Source organism: Microtus pennsylvanicus, chromosome X (assembly GCF_037038515.1).
Source record: "Microtus pennsylvanicus isolate mMicPen1 chromosome X, mMicPen1.hap1, whole genome shotgun sequence".
In the NCBI taxonomy this organism is placed as follows: Eukaryota; Metazoa; Chordata; class Mammalia; order Rodentia; family Cricetidae; genus Microtus; species Microtus pennsylvanicus.
Window position 1 is genome coordinate 120608035 of NC_134601.1, and position 10723 is coordinate 120618757.

At 39.6% G+C, this 10723-nt stretch overlaps 1 non-coding gene and 1 pseudogene across 1 annotated transcript; both read right to left on the bottom strand.

The window, feature by feature from the left end:
• Nucleotides 1-1173: 1173 nt before the first annotated feature.
• LOC142841938 (U6 spliceosomal RNA) lies at nucleotides 1174-1282 on the bottom strand. The gene has a single exon (XR_012909163.1). It is a non-coding gene; the product is annotated as a U6 spliceosomal RNA (small nuclear RNA).
• A 5218-nt stretch (nucleotides 1283-6500) lies between these two features.
• On the bottom strand, nucleotides 6501-8202 carry LOC142840512 (heterogeneous nuclear ribonucleoproteins A2/B1-like; annotated as a pseudogene).
• Between the last annotated feature and the right edge of the window lie 2521 nt (nucleotides 8203-10723).

Sequence of the window (10723 nt, forward strand, 5' to 3'; positions counted from 1 at the left end):
ATTCTGACAGGTGTAAGATGGTATCTCAAAGTTGTTTTAATTTGCATTTCCCTGATCATTAAGGAGGTCCATTTCTTTTACATTTTACAATTTTGTGGCATACAGGCTTTTGTAGTAAGATCTAATGATTCTCTGAATTTCCTCTGTGTCTGTGGTTATGTCTCCCTTTTCATTTCGGATCTTGTTAATTTGCGTATTCTCTCTCTGCCATTTGATTAGTTTGGATAGGGGTTTATCAATCTTGTTGATTTTCTCTAGGAACCAGCTTTTTGTTTCATTGATTCTTTAGATTGTTTTCTGTGTTTCTATTTTGTTGCTTTCAGCCCTCAGTTTGATTATTTCCAGTCTTCTACTCCTCCTACATGAGTCTGCTTCTTTTTTTCTAGAGCTTTCAGATGGGCTGTTAAGTCTCCAATGTGTGCTTTCTTCGTTTTCTTTAAGTGGGCACTTAGTGCTATGAACTTTCCTCTTAGCACTGATTTCATAGTGTCCCATAGGTTTGAGCATGATGAGTCTTTATTTTCATTGATTCAAGAAAGACTTTAATTTCTTTCTTTATTTCTTCCTTGATCCAGGTGTGGTTCAGTAGTTGACTGTCCAGTTTCCATGAGTTCGTAGGCTTTGTGGGGGTAGCATTGTTGTTAAATTCTAACTTTAATCCATGGGGATCCGATTAAGACACAGGTGGTTACTAATATTTTTTTGTAACTGTGTAAGTTTGCTTTGTTACGGAGTATTCAATTTTCAAGAAGGTTCCATGAGCTGCAGAGAAGAAGGTATATTCTTTCCTATTTGGGTGGAATAATCTATAGATGTCTGTTAAGTCTATTTGATTCATTACCTCCCTTAATCCTCTTATTTCTCTGTTAGGTTTCTGTCTGATTGACCTGTCCATTGGTGAGAGAGGAGTGTTGAGATCTCCTACTATTAGTGTGTGTGGTTTGATGACTGCCTTGAGTTTTAGTAATGTTTCTTTTACATAAGTGGGTGCTTTTATATTAGGGGCATAGATATTCAGGATTGAGACTTTGTCCTGATGAACTGTTCCTGTTGCGAGTATAAAATGTCCATCTCCATCTCTTCTGATTGATTTTAGTTTGAAGTCAACTTTGTTAGAGATTAGTATGGCCACACCTGCTTGTTTCTTAGGTCCATATGCTTGATAAGCCTTTTAAAAATATGGAATGCTTCACGAATTTGCGTATCATCCTTGCGCAGGGGCCATGCTAATCTTCTCTGTATCGTTCTAATTTTTTAGTATATGTGCTGCTGAAGCGAGCACAAGAAACTTTTTTTTAAATCAAGAACTGTGTAAGGTTCCTGATTTCTACTTTACTAGAAACCTAACAAGTTAGTGGCTATCATAACCATTTACTTCTGACTAGTTTTCTTTTTCTTTCTCTTTGGAAAAGTGTTTTATCTTCTGATCAAGAGATTCCTCAACATTTAATACTATCCAAAGCATCTTCAGAAACTATGATTTTCCAATATTGTTTTTGCAATTCCATCTTTATTCAAGTGGTTTGTAATATTTCTTGTTGTTTGACTTTGGAAATTGACACAAGTTTTAGGCAATCTCTTTACTTCTGGATGACAATGAGGTATGGCTGTTTCAACTCCATTTTCTGTGTGTCAAGTTATTTAGTCAGAGGTGTCTCATGTAATCTTCTCATTGTTCAGTGAGACATAATAAATGAGATGGATAACTTGCATAATGTCTTCCAAAATGACCCTCTTCATAGTTTCCCAAATATTTTTTTTTTATTTGCCCCAGAGGACCACTGGAATTGGAGAGGCCCTTCTTCACTTCATACGTAAAGATATTTTTTTCTGAAATCTGATGTGCTTTGGCATATATTTCATTCTGTTTTATTATTTCATCCTTTGGAACCTAGGGGAAAACGCTTTTGCTGTTCATGTTAGTTTTTATTGGCAAATCACAATTCTATACAATTACAGGTACTGTGTAATGTTTTGTTTTTTATTACTTTATAAATAATACCATTCAAAATTTCCACTTCCTCCCACTCCCCCACTTCCCCCTACAGTCCTAAGAGAGGGCGGGGTACCCTGCGCTGTGAGAAGTCCAAGTTGCTCCCCACTTTATCCAGGCTTAGAAAGGTGTGCATCAAAACAGATTAGGATCCCAGAAAGCCAGTACATGCAGTATAGACAAAACCCAGTGCCATTATCATTGGCTTCTCGGTCAGCCCCCATTGTCAACCACATTCAGAGAGTACGATATGTCTGATCACATGCTTGTTCAGTCCCAGTCCAGATGGCTTTGGTGAGCTCTCATTAGATCAGGCACATTGTCTCAGTGGGTGGACCTACCCCTTGCGGTCCAAAAAAAAACCCTTTTGCTGTTCATGTTAGTTTTTATTGACAAATCACAATTTTATACACTTATAGGTACTGTGTAATGTTTTGTTTTGATGAATCATGCACATACAATATAGGATCATATACATTTTTTGTTCATTTATCATTTTGTTATTTGAAACTTACTATCATATTTTGAAATATACATATTTATTGGCTATATTCATGCTGGTATGCAAAATTTCAAAATTCAGTTTTCCTTTCTATGTGAAACTGTTATACTCTTTGATCAATTTCTACCCATTGTCTCCCTCCCCATGTCCTCATTAACCTCTTAACATCCTATTTTCTATTTCTATGATTTCATTCTTTAAGGTTTTATATAAAAGTGGGATTATGCAGTACTTAGCTTTCCAACCATGGTTTATTTCACTTAACAGTTTCTTCCAGGATGTTCTATGTCATTTCAAATTACAAGATTCCTTCCTTTTAAATGCTGAATTTCATTGTGTACACATATTGTATTTTCTTTATACATTCATCTGTTGATAGGTACTTGGTTTGTTTAGTATTTTGCCTATTGTGAATAACAGAAATACAAATATTGCATTAGCATACTGATCTAATTTTCTTTCTACATATATCCCAAAATTATAAAATCAGATACAATATTTGTATTATTTTTTAAAAAAGTTTTAAATGTCCTTCTATTTTGTTTTGGATGACTATGCCAATTCACATGCCATCAACAATACGCAATGTGTCTCTTTTAAACATATCTTCACCAACACTTGTCTTATCTATTTGATAAAAGCTACTCTAACAAGTTTAATGTTTCATTAGGGCTTATTATTACAGTTTTTATTTGCATTTCCTCAAGAAGTAGCAATAATAAGCATCTTTTCATGCATCCATTGACCATTTGTATGTCTTCTTTGTATTAATTTTTCACGTAGTTGCACCATTTTTTAAAACATGAGTTTGCTATTTAGTTTTTTTAATTCCCTGTATACCATGGGTGTTAATCTTTTATCTGATTTATACTTTACAAATATTTTTATCTAATCCTGTTGGTTCTTTTTCCACCCCTATTTATCTGCTGTGTAGGAACTTTATCATTTGATAAAATATCATTTTTTTTTGGTTTTTCGAGACAGGGTTTCTCTGTGGCTTTGGAGCCTGTCCTGGAACTAGCTCTTGTAGACCAGGCTGGTCTCGAACTCACAGAGATACGCCTGCCTCTGTCTCTGGAGTGCTGGGATTAAAGGCGTGCGCCACCATCGCCCGGCTTTAGAATATCATTTGTTAATTTTTGCTTTAAGACTTATGCTCTTTGGGGTCATATTGTAAAAGACCATTGCCCAGAAAAATGCCATGGAGCTTTACCTGTATACAACTTCCATGGTTTGAATGTGAAATGTCCCCCATGGGCCCATGTGTTGGGTGCTTGGTTCTCAGTTAATGATGCTATTTGGGGGAGCTTTGGGACTTAAGAAGTGAAGGCTATTAGAGAAGATAGATTGGTGGTAGCATGAAGGGTATTGATGGTTTCCTGTTCCTTCATTGTGCTGTTTATGTTCTTCATGAGGTGAGCAGCCTTGACTGCATTCTTCCACCACTAAAACGTTCTGCCTGACCACAGGCCCAGATTCAGTAGAGCCAAACCCTCTGAACATAAACCCTGGAAATTATGAACAGGAATAATTTTTCTTCCTTAAGTTGCAAATCCAAATGTTCTTTCAGAATGAGGAGCAAAGCTAATGCATTTAACACTTCTTATTCCTTAGTAACTATTGAACAGTCACTCTTCAATAGTGTGAGCCAGCCAAAGCCTACAGCTCTTCCACAGTTCTTTACTTTTCTCTGGGTTAGTTTTTGTCTTCATTTATTTGTGTATTTCCACTATGTTTTAAGGTGACAATGTTCATGTAGAGATATGTGTATTTGTTAATTTATTTATTCTTCTCACATCTATTACACCTTAACTGCAGTCTCCCCACACTCCACTCCTTTCTGTCCCTTCCCCCATCTCTCCTCCACCAGAGAGTCACTCCTCCCCCATTTCCCTTCAGAAAAGACCAGGCTTCCCAGGGTATCAATCAAATAAAACATAGCAAATTACAATAAGACTAGGCACAAACCCTAATATTGAGGCTAGATGAGGCAACCCCATAAGATAAGAAGAGTTCCAAGAGCAAGCAAATATAGACGGAGACTGCTCGTTCATTTCCTGGCCACCCAGACCCGATTAATCACACAAAGACTATATTAATTACAATACTGTTTGGCCAATGGTTCAGACATATTTCTAGTTAACTCTTAAATCTTAATTAACCCATTTCTATTAATCTATGTATCACCTACTGGTAAGGTTCTGGCATCTTTCACCTCTGGCTGCTACATGACATCTCTCTAACTCTGCCTTCTTTCCTCCTCTATCTCTGCTTGGATTTCCTGTCTAGCTATATTCTGCCCTGTTATAGGTCAAAGCAACTTCTTTATTAACCAATGGTAAAAAAGCACAGTCACAGCATACAGAGGGGAATCCCACATCAGCCAAAAGAGTCAGAGACATTCCCATTCTCACAGTTAGGAGTTCCACAAGAACAACCAGCTACACAATCATAATGTATATGTAGAAGACCTAGCTCAGGCCCATACAGGTTCCAGGATTGTTGCTTTAGTCTCTGTGAGCCCCTGTGAGCCCTGCTTAGCTGATTCTGTGTGCCAAGTTCTTGTGGTGTCTTCAACCCCTCTGGCTCCTAAAATTCTTAGTGAGCAAAAAATTTGTGTTGGCACCTCTCCACCTTAATATGAATCACTACACTCTTTCTGCCTGGCAGGTTTGGGCATGGGTGGAAGCAGCATGAGACAGAATGTGTGGAACTGTGCAGGAAACTGGATCATTTCTTCATTTTCCCATCTTTCTGCCTTCTCCCTTCCTTCTTCCCTCCCTCTCTCACATTCACGTTCATTTACAGAGGCCTCAAAAGGTTCAGGCAAGAGAGTAGAATAAGGATTATGAAGAAAAGTATTTATATCATGACCATGAAGCAAAACCAAAGCTGATTTGGGGATTTTTTTTATAGATATAAACTGGCCAGCCTCATGCATAAACATTCACTTAAAGTTGACTGACGCATGTTGACAAATGAATATTAAAGAATATTTAATTCATTACTTTATTACCTATGTATCTCCAGAGGGGATATATGAGTGAGAGCAGAAACAAGTAATTAAATGCCTTGATGAACTGGCAAGTGGCAGAGACTTGTTTACAGGCTTGGTATATTACATAATTAGATTGCAAATTTGAAGAGCATGATTCCCAGTGTTTAACATTCTAATTTTTCAACATAGGGCTAAATCTATAGAGGTGTACCATTCACAGAAAATAAAAAGGGCTCCCTTTCGAGAAGACATGTGTATAACATTTCTGCCTAATACCTGCTCAATAAATTTCTGCATAGTTTTTAAAATACTTTCTTTTGGCAATTCCATAATGAAGTTCAAGACTCAGGCTTGTAATGAGATTTAGCTCATTGACTTCAAAGTATATCCAGACACCTGAAAATATTGCCATTTAGAGTCTGTATCTGTAAGCAGATTCCTAGCATATGGCTCCTAAGTCTATATCAAGTTTATTCATAATAGCCCTAAATTGGACCTGCCCAAGTTTCCTTTACTATTAGAGTAAAAAATAAATTGCTTCATGTCTATTTAATGGAATGGTACCCAGTGTTGAAAAAGAAATAATTGTTGCTATATAAAGTAGCCATATGAATTGTCCCACATACTAGGGCAAATGAAAGAAACCAGGCACAGATGGATTATACTGTATATGCTGCTCAGGAAGAAGGAAAATTCACTGGCAATGATAGAAGTCAGAATTTTTTTTTTGCTGTCAAGTAGGGATAGGAATGGGAGCTATTAATGTAGGGGTGACATTAAGAAACCTCTTGGGATAGACATGTGTTCTTGATCTTGGTCTGGGTGATTATATAGGTGTACACTTTTCTAAAATTTCTTTCTTTATTTAAAAAGTTAAAAATTCTTTAATTTTTATTCCTGGTACCACTAACATAATTTACAGGGCAATATACCTGATGTAATGAAAAGAAAAAGAAAGACAAAGCTACAACAGATAAAAGACCTCAGAAATGTACATCTAATTGACACTACGTTGCATTAATCAATAGCTGCACTTTTTGCAAACTGTGCCTCTGACAGTCCTGAACAAGAAGGGCCTCCTGTTTAAGCTGCGGTAACCTTTCTGACTGTGGATCATCGCTCCTTCTGTGGCAGGTTTTTACAGTTCCTCTAATGCATTTAGGACGACTGTCTCAAAGTAACCTGCAGCTTTCCTGACACCTCCTCACTCTCTCTCCTGCTAAGAACTGTAGCCCTTTTCTGCTGTTTTTTTTTTTTAAAAACCTTCTGCTACCATATCCACCACTTCCACCATCACCATAGGGACTGCCTGAGCTTCTTCCACCAAAACTGCCCCCTTTCATGGGTCCATAATTTGATTGCTGTTGTCCACTATAATTTCCAAAGTCATTATAGTTCCCACCACCATAGTTACCTCCAACAAAATTTCCTCCTTCATTGTAACCATCATATCCTCCTCCTCCACCACCACCATATCCATCACCTTGGTTTCCATAGCCTGGTCCACCACCACCATAGCCTCCTCTACTGCTGTGACCAGGACCACCACCATAGTTGCCACCATCACCTCCAAATCCATTATATCCTGTTGAAGGAGCTGTGGGCAGGCCTGCTTTTTGTCCTAGCTTTACACCCTAAATAACAACACACAAACTGTATTCATATAAACACTGCTTGGCCCATTTCTATTAATGTGTGTAGCACCATGAGGTGGTGACTTACCAGGAAGATTCTAGCCTATGTCCATCTTGGGTTGGAGCTTCATCGTGTCTGCCTTGGAGAGGAGCAGCATGGCGTCTGAGCTCATTTCCCTTCTTCCCAGCATTCTGTTTTGTCTACTCCACCCACCTATGTTCTGACTTATCAGGCCAAGTAATTTCTTTATTGATTAACCAATGACCTTCCTCCATCAATATCTACCATCACCACCTCCGTAACTACCTCTGCTGCCACCACCTCTACCATCATAACCTCATCTTCCACCAAAGTTTCCACCAAGACCAAAATTACCTCCACCACCTCCAAAGTTCCCTCCATGACCCATAAAATTGCCAAGTCCACCTCCATGGCCTCTCTGTGATCCAGCAGACTGCATCTCTTGTTTAGAAAGGGCCTTTTTAACTTCACAATTATGCCCATTAATAGTATGGTATTTCTGAACAACAATTTTATCAATTGTGTCATGGTCATCAAAAGCCACAAAAGCAAATCCTCTCTTTTTCCCACTCTGCCTGACTTCCATAACTTCTATGGTTTCAATCTTGCCATATTTTTCAAAGTAGTCTCTCAGGTTATACTCTTCTGTAACCTCTTTAATACCACCAACAAAGATTTTCTTCACTGTTAAATAGACACCAGGCTTTACAGAATCCTCTCTAGAAACGGCTCTCTTTGGTTCCACCACACGCCCATCAACTTTGTGTGGCCGCGCACACATTGCAGCATCCACCTCTTCAACACAAGAGTAGGTCACAAAACCAAAGGCCCTGGAACGTTTTGTTTGAGGATCTCTTATTACCACACAGTCTGTAAGTGTGCCCCGTTTCTCAAAATGTTCTCTTAAGCTATCATTTGTGGTTTCAAAGCTCAGACCACCAATAAACAGTTTCCTCAACTGTTCTGGTTCCTTTGGATCATGGCCCTCCTCCTCCGGTGGTGGCGACGGCTGGAGTCAGGCTGGGGGCAACCGGGCAGCGGTTTTACCTCCATTTTGAGACCAGACTCGCCTCTTCCAACTCGAGTTCAATCTTTTCTAAAATTTCTTAAGTCGTTTACTTTCATGCAACTTACACAGCCTACTGCTTTCATGTTAAACTTAAGTCAAAAGAAATAAACACTTGAAGCATAAATAAGCCTTTATATGAGGGGTCCCTTTTCTTACTATCTACAGCACTCTACAGTGGCACCATGGCTGTCCAGTAACACTCATAGGTATATGAGCCTGTGCAACACTGGGAGCAGAGACGCCATGGATCGGAATTAGCAGAGACAATGTGCTCAGGCCCTAGCCTTCTCTTTTTCTTTCCTCATGTCTAGTCTATAACCTCTCCATCCCTCTTGGTCATTTGGGAAGCTAGAATGTATGGGGGTGGGTGTTACCATGGAAAGGATGAGGAGGGCTACAGAAGAAAAAATAAGATGAGTTTCACAGGCGTAGGTCCTTAGGGGACTCAGAGTAGAGATGGAGAATGAATTGTGCTGACAGAGCCAGGCTTCCTGCCAAGCAGTTCCAATAAAGACTTACCAGAAAAGAGAGTGGACACAGGGTGGATAGAAAGCCAGGAGTGAGAAAATGGGAGGCCTTGAGAGATGGGCCCTGGCTTCTCCACAGAAGCCCTGAGGAGGGCAGTGGGCTCCAGAGGTGTCCGTTCCCTTCTCCTGGCACCATGTTTTCCTGAATGCCTTGCTGATTCCACACCTTCCTTTTCTTTTTAATAATGAGTGTGTCTAATGACCAAATTTATGTGTTCTATCTTCCTTTCTGTAGAATCAGCTGGGCCAAAAGTGTTAAGCTTATCTATTGAAATAAAATGTCAAATGGATTTGGGTCAGACTACCTGAGACAGTTGAGAGGACAATTTATTCATATCTGTTATGATAAATGTCCCTCGTCTTCCAATTGTTCTGGGAGAAATGAAACTGCTTGTTACCACATTTTGGCTTTTTGATTTTGGCACTCTAAACAGGCATAACTAGAGACATGGGAGGAATTTAGTCTTTCCTATAAAATTAAATAGCCCAAAATTTGTTGATTACTATGGCTAAAAATGTCAGGTTTTAGAGTACATACACACCCAGTGAGCATGTGACAACTGATTTATCATGGGGAATTTTCTGATAGTGAAATGAGATACATTGTTCTATACTCACTCTAAAGTTACTGTTTGCCATACAAAGATACCATTTCTTTAAACATTGCAATTCCCGTTTCATTAAGAGAATTGTCATGCCACAGCAACGAAGTTTCATATTCGCCTTCCCTCTGAAACACAGCATTATTAAATTACATACACAAATGATGTTACAGTGCAGCTCTCGGCCATATATTCCTTTGGTAGTGGGCCAAATTGAGTGCATCAGAGCATTTGCGAAAGCCATGATGCATTTCAGATTTGAAATGTCACACATCATCAGAAAGCTGTCAGCAAGTCAGAAGACACAGAAATTTAGAGACAGAATGAAACATGTCTGAGTTCCTGTCAGACCTGTCAAGTCTTTGTTTCTAAGACGTTATAGAAGGAAAAACCTTAGCAATGTGAATGGAAAGAAATCTTTGTATTTAAAAGGTATAGCAATGGCTTTTAGTGTCACAGTTAATAGCCAGGCTGGTTTTGTACTGTTCAAAGTGTCTCTGTGTGTATATCACATATGAAAGGCCATATAACAAAGGCAACATGCAGTCATTGTTGTTCACCTTCCTAAAGCAAAATGGATGGTAGCTGGGTATTTGTGACTGACTGAAGAAACTTGGAATTGGTATTCTTTTCTTACTAATACAATTCTACTCAAAGCCTATGTATTAAGAGCTGACCCTGTTGTCAGGGCCACAGGCGAGTCAGCCCTAAGGGCATGAGAGCTGATCCCAACCCCTTCCCATAGCCCCCCCCCCCAGCAATCAAGAGGGCCCTGTACTTGTCTGGGAAAACCAGTGGAGCTGGCCCTGGTGATCTGAGTGTGGGAGACCCAGTACTGAGGACCTGAGAGCAGGGGACCTGGCCCCACCCTTGCTGTAGGCTGCCTTGGGTGAGCTAACTGAAGCAATGCTGGAGAGCTTGTCCAGGTAGTGAGAATGAGGGAAAGCTGGCGGGCTGACCAGCTCAGCTCCGACCCAGGCCCAGAACCAGAGCTATGAGTTGGCCCACCCAACATGCACCAAATCTATGAAGAGTTGGCGTATGTGAAAGGAACGAGCCTACAGATCCAAACAGCATCTCCATGACTCAGGGCAAGGGGATATCCATGAGGAGTCCCAGGGAAAGATCATAATCAATGGTGTAGCAGAAACCAGAGGCCTCAAAGCCAGATCAATTATTCACGGCAATGAACACTCACAAGTAAAGATGAATGGACTAAAGGATAAATTGTGTCACTCAATGGGCCACACTACAGCTTGGCTTTTGCTTTTTCTTCTAAATGTGGCATTGTTTTTGGAGGAGGTGGCAAGGACAGAGGGCAGATGTGAGGAGACGGGGAGATAAGTGGGATTGGAATGCATGATGTAAAATCCATA